Here is a 6,596-nt window from a genome sequence, read left to right on the forward strand (position 1 = left end):
TACCTCACTGACAGATCCTTTTGTGTCTCCATCAAGGATTTTAGTTCCGCAGAGGCAGAGCTTAAATGGGGGGTTCCGCAGGAGTCCATCCTTGGTCCCCTCCTATTCTCTTTATACCTGCTGCCGCTTGGTGCTATTTTCCGGAAACACAACATGCCCTTCCACTTCTATGCCGATGACTGTCAAACTTACTTCCCCCTAAGACACAATGGTACATGCTATATTCAACCGCTGCTCAACTGCCTGGCTGACATCAGGGACTGGATGGCTTTAAACTTCTTAAGTTTCAATGAAAAGAAGTCTGAAGTCATGTTGTTCCCTCCCAACAACACAATCACAAACCACTTTATGGACCTTTCCGCTCTAACCCTGTCAGAAAAACAAAGAGTCACTAATCTGGGCGTGATAATGGACCCTTCCCTGAAACTTAACAATCATGTAAACATGATTGTAAAATCATGCTTCTTCCAACTGAGGCAGCTGTCTAAACTGAAGCCCATATTGTCCAAAAATAACCTGGAGACAGTAATACATGCATTCATTACATCTAGGCTTGATTACTGCAATTCGCTCCTGTTTGGTATCAGTCAGACCTCCATTGCACGACTACAACTGGTCCAGAATGCAGCAGCCCAATTTTTAACTAGTACAGGCAAAAGAGAGCACATTACACCAATTTTGGCCTCACTACACTAGTTACCGGTTCACCTTCGAAAAATACTCATGTATGTCTACAAATCACTGAACAGTGTCCCCCCCCCCCCCCCCCCCATCTCTCTGATCTGCTACAACCGTATGTCCCACCACGCTCCCTGAGGTCAGCGGACCAGTTGCTCCTCACAGTTCGAGGAACTCGTCTTAAACGCAGATGTAGTGAACTCGGCCTCCGGTCAAGACCTGCCTCTGAAGACCTTCATGGGACAGGAACTGTTATTTCATTGATTTGAATCCAGAAATACAAATTAGCTCACCCAGAGACTTTCTAATTGTATCCTGAACTAATCAATTGAAAGAACACTCGCTTTTTTATATTATCATTATTATTTTACAATGTCTTGATAATCAAAAGTGTGTTTAGTTCATACCATTTTAAATGTTGAAGTGAACCACTCATTTTAAATCAACTGTGAAACAGTATTAATGATTTTTTAATCCTCATTCAAAGTAGAAATCAAGTTAAATGTCTATGTTACAAAGTAATTATGCATTTTTGATCTTCTGTCTGAAATGAGAAAGGAGTGATGTCGGTCAAAAGTCGGAGACAGTCGCAAACAAGTTTATTGGAACGAACTGTCATGTTTTTAAACCTCTCAGACAGAAACAAGAAAACTGGCACCTGTAAGTCTGTCATTTCTCCAAAACATTTCTCTGTCTGTTCCTAAACATCTCCGCTGTTTTTCTGACTTGTAATGACCCTCTGACGTCACTAAAACCACACCCCTGTTGGTTCTTTCAACCAATCAGGACTTCCCAAAAGTGACCGGAAGCAGAACTCTTTAAAAGTCGACACTTCCTAGTGCCAGTTAGTTCTGGGGGAGAACAGAAGTTAAGAAAAAGAACAGAAGTTCCCAAAGTTCTGAAGTGCTGGAGTTAGTTGGGAGTTCTTCCGAGTCTAGTTGGGATTATGGAATCTTCCACATCTGAGTGGAACCTCTGACGGACTCACAGCTCATGTGAGTCCACCCGGGAGGTGAGCGTGTTGTTGAACGGAGTACCGTCACTACTTCGGACGATTCTCAGCCATCCTAAGGAGACGCTGAAAGGTAGCGTTGAAATGGAACTCCGTACCAGAGCTGACCTATCTTCTGCAAAGGTAACGAGTCGCTTCACTACCGAGTGTACCGAGGCTGAGCTGGGTTCGGATGGAGGGTGCTGTTCCTCATCAAAACAATTTCCCTCATCCATTTTTTCCCTCCATTTAAACTCCTTCATTTCCCATCTTTAAAACTCTTCTATCTTGCCAGTAAAGATAAGCTAAAAGCCTGCAGACATTAATTTAAGATCTAAGGATATGTCTGTTGTTTTTATTAAGTAAAACGTGCCAAGTTTTATTAATCAGAGCCGATCAGAATAATCAAGTGTACAATGTTTTGATGTTAAATTTTGATTCTGTTAATAAATGACCACATTCATTTTGATGGGTCAAAGAAAATTAACGTCTCATGTCACTGATTAGACCATCTCCAACACAGTACCTCTGTCACATATCTGTCAAGTAGCTCGAAAAAGAGAGAACCCGTTATTAAATATTGATTGTAGTGGAGCTCCTAAGCTAACTGAAGCTAACCTAACCCTACATCACTACACAGAGGTGACAGGGCCTTCACTGTAGCAGGACCAAGACTCTGGAATGAGTTACCTCTGCTTGTCAGACAGGCCCCCTCCCTCTCGGTTTTCAAGTCCCGTTTAAAAACCCACTACTATTCAATAGCTTTCAACACAAGATGATCTGTGTTTTGATCCTGTATGCTCCACACTGGTTTGTCATTATCTGCATCGTTTTTTTTATTTTATTTTATTGTTTTTTTTTCCTTTTTTTTGTCTATATTCTGATTTACCTCATTTTGTATTTTGCTTTGTGTGTTACCTGTTGTTTTGTCTGTACTGCACTTTGGTTGGCTTTGTAGCTGTTTTAAGTGCTTTATAAATAAAGTGGTATGGTATGGTAAGGAATCCAGCAGACAAGTTGAATCTTGGCTTCGTTGCAGTCTCCCATCCTGAGCAAGCACAGTGGCAACAGTGGAAAGGAAAAACTCCCTTTTAAAAGGAAGAAACCTCCAGCAGAACCAGGCTTAGGACAAGCGGCCATCTGCTTTGACCAGCTGGTTGAGAGGACAGAGAGGAGAGACAGACGAACACAGAATGGTAGGTCCAAGTATAGATCCAGTTGTATCTGAAAGACAAAAAAAAAAACATGTTAAGGATAGAAAAAACAATTACAAATACAAAACAGGTTGAGCAGAATAAGTAAAGACAGTAGTAGAGTGAAAATTGTGGTCAGTTTGTCCTCCAGCAGTCTAAGCCTATGGCAGCATAACTAAAGGACAGCTCAGGAAACCCAAGCCGACCCTAACTATAGGATTTAGCAAAAAGGAAAGTTTTAAGCCTAGTTTTAAAACTGGATAATGTGTGAGCCTCACAGACAGAGATTGGAAGTTTGTTCCACAAGAGAGGAGCCTGATAACTGAAAGATCTGCCTCCCATTCTGTTTTTGTAAATTCTAGGAACCACAAGTAAACCTGCAGCCTGAGAGTGAAGTGCTCTGTTAGGAAAATATGGAACAACAAGATCTGTAATATAAGATGGAGCCAGGTTATTGGGAGCTTTGTAGGTTAGAAGTAAGATTTTAAATTCTATTCTGGATTTGACAGGAAGCCAATGGCGAGAAGCTAAAACTGGAGAAATATGATCTCTCCCACTAACTCCAGTTAAGACTCTGGCAGCAGCATTTTGGATCAACTGAAGACGAGATCTAAGTACGGAAGAGGATTAGGGCCATCCATCCATCCAGTATCTTTACCTGCTTGTCGGGTCGCTGGTGCCCATGTCCAGCAATCACTGTGCCAGGGACGGGGGACACCCTGGACGGGTCTCCAGTCCATCACAGGGTCACATAGAGACAAACGAGACAAACAACCATTCACTCTCTCACTCACACCTAGGGACAATTTAGAGTTACCAATAAGCCTAATATGCATGTTTTTGGTCTGTGGGAGGAAACCGGAGCACCCGGAAAAAACCCACGCACGCACGGAGAGAACATGCAAACTCCACCCAGAAAGGCCCCTGGACCGAGGTTTGAACCAAGGACCTGCTCGCTGAGAGGCAGCAGCTCTACCAGTTGTGCCACTGTGCTGCCCATATTTTATATATAAATATATTTGTTTTATATATTTTATGTATCTTATTTTACTCTAAACCGTAAAGTTACACCGAGAAATAAGTTTTGTTTTTCAGTTTTTAACTTTACTATTCAACAAATTTAACATGTGCATGTAGAAAGGCATACATTTGTCTATTAGAAGTGAACACATTCATACTAACACAAGCTGAACAATATGTAAATTTAAACTAAAATTAAAAAAATACATTTTTATCCGACAAAACATATCAAGTTATTAATGCTACTCTCTGCAAGATATAAAAAACATAAAAAGGTTTTCCTTTTTAAATCAAATGAAGTTGTTTGAAAGAGTTTATTTGAGTAGTTTTCCAGATATTTTCTGAGATGTTGGTCCACTTCATGAAGAAGGAAAGCAGTCGTGTGAATCCATATGATTTCAGTGGATTCACACGATGGACCGCTGTACGTTAGGCTGACTGTAGTCTGTGAAGGCTAACAAACATGACGGAAGTCTCAGAGCAGATGTTCAGGTGGAAATATAAAAGTGAACCTGCTACTATGCAAAGAAAAGTGAAGGAACAAGAAAGACAACTATCAATTAGCTCTAAAGTTATTGTTCAATAATCCAGGTATAAAATGGTTCGGTGGTTCAGAATCAGTTTTGTTTGATGGTTCCTCAGATTGAAGAAGTCCGTTGGATGACGGACAAAATGTCTCAGCACAAAAAAGTGACCATCCAGATGACTTGACTGAACATTGGTGGATTTTATACCTGGATTATTGAGCATGGACTTTGGTGTTTTGAACCACTTTGACATGACTGTCTTAGAGGAGTTGATGAGCGAGAGGGCGTATCCCAGAGGCAATCTCAGCACCAGCAAACTGGTGTTTTTCCACCGTGGAGTTTGCTGTTGGTGGAGAATCAGTTTTGTTTGGTGGTTCCTCACATTGAAGAAGTCCGTTGCGACGGACGAAACGTCTCAGCACAAAAAAAGAAATCATCCAGATGACTTGACTCAACATTGTTGTATCAACTAGCTGTCTATCATGGTGCACTAAGATTCTCAACTGGCTGTAACTACCGTACCCATCACTGCACCCTGTATTCACTGGTTAACTGGACATCGTTAACTTCTTGCAGACTCTCCCACTGGTACATTTTGGAGTGAGACAGTTCGGTTAGCTTCGTTAGCTTCGGAGCTCCACTACATGTTATAATATCTGGACTAGTTCAAGTACCTGATATTATACTTAATTTAAACGGGTTCTCTCTTTTTCGAGCTACTTGACAGATATGTGACAGAGATCAGTGACGTGAGACGTTAATTTTCTTTGACCCATCAAATGAATGCGGTCATTTATTAACAGAATCAAAGTTTAACATCAAACATTGTACACGTGATTATTCTGATTGAAGCAATAACACAGCTTAATTACAACAGACATTTATGAAAATATCTGGATGATTTACTGGCAAGATAGAAGAGTTTTAAAGATGGGAAATGAAGTTTAAATGGAGAGGGAAAGATGGATGAGGGAATATGTGTCTGTATCAGAACGGCACTCTCCATTCGATCCCAGCTTCACCTCGGTACACTTAGGTAGTGGAAATCGACTCTTTACCTGTAGAAGATGTCTCCACGGGTACGGAGTTCCATTTAACGCCACCTTTCCAGCGTCTCCGTAGGAACAGCTGTGAATCGTCCGAAGTAGTGACGGTACTTCGTTCAACACACGTTCACCTCCCGGGTGGGCTCACATATGTCTATAATTCAGCCAATGTTATAGATTTTAAGATGCTGTGTGGTAACCATTAAGAGTTAGCTATTACACAGTTTGTCTGTTAGCAAAATATCTCATGAGCCAGTGTATAGATTTTAATGACACTTCAGAAAGTAATAAATGGGTGTACATCTATCACTAATAACTTTTGAAGACCCACTTAACATCCATCCATCCATCCATCCATCCATCCATCCATCCATCCATCCATCCATCAATCCATCCATCCATCCATCCATCCATCCATCCATCCATCCATCCATCCATCCATCCATCCTCTTTGCCCAGTTCTTCCTTTCTGGGTCATAGGGGTCACTGGTGCCCATATTCAGCAATCACTGTGCGAGAGATCTCCAGTCCACCACAGGGACACATAGAGACAAACGAGATAAACAACCATTCACTCTCTCACTCTCGGACAATTTAGAGTTACCAATCAGCCTAACATGCATGTTTTTGGTCTGTGGGAGAAAACCCACACAGCACGGAGGGAGCATGCAAACTCCACCCTGAAGAGTCCTGGGCCAGGATTTGTTCCGGCGACCGTCTCGCTGAGAGGCAGCAGCTCTGCCAACTGTGCCACCGTGCCCCTCCCCCATTTAACATTTAAATGTTAAGTCGATCACTAATAAACGTTTATAGTCCAATGTAACGTTTTCCATTTAAGATAAATAATTCTGAGTATTCTGTTTAAACCCATTTAAAGTTGAGGGTCATGAGGCGACAACATAAAATGACGACGCTCCACTGAATCAGCTACAGTGTTCCCACGAAGGAGAAAATAATAACTGGAGAACGTGTTCAATCATTTTATTCATCAGGAATTATTTTACAATGAAACAGAAACTGCAAAGACCTTTTTAAAAGTGAATTATACATTTTCAAAGTCTCATTTCAAAGTCAGTCACCACCTTCTCACAGTTTTGAAAACCATGTGATAAAAAGGAAAATGATGTAATAATGGACACCA

This window comes from Nematolebias whitei, chromosome 19 (genome assembly GCF_014905685.2).
Source record: "Nematolebias whitei isolate Nwh7 chromosome 19, NemWhi1, whole genome shotgun sequence".
In the NCBI taxonomy this organism is placed as follows: domain Eukaryota; kingdom Metazoa; phylum Chordata; class Actinopteri; order Cyprinodontiformes; family Rivulidae; genus Nematolebias; species Nematolebias whitei.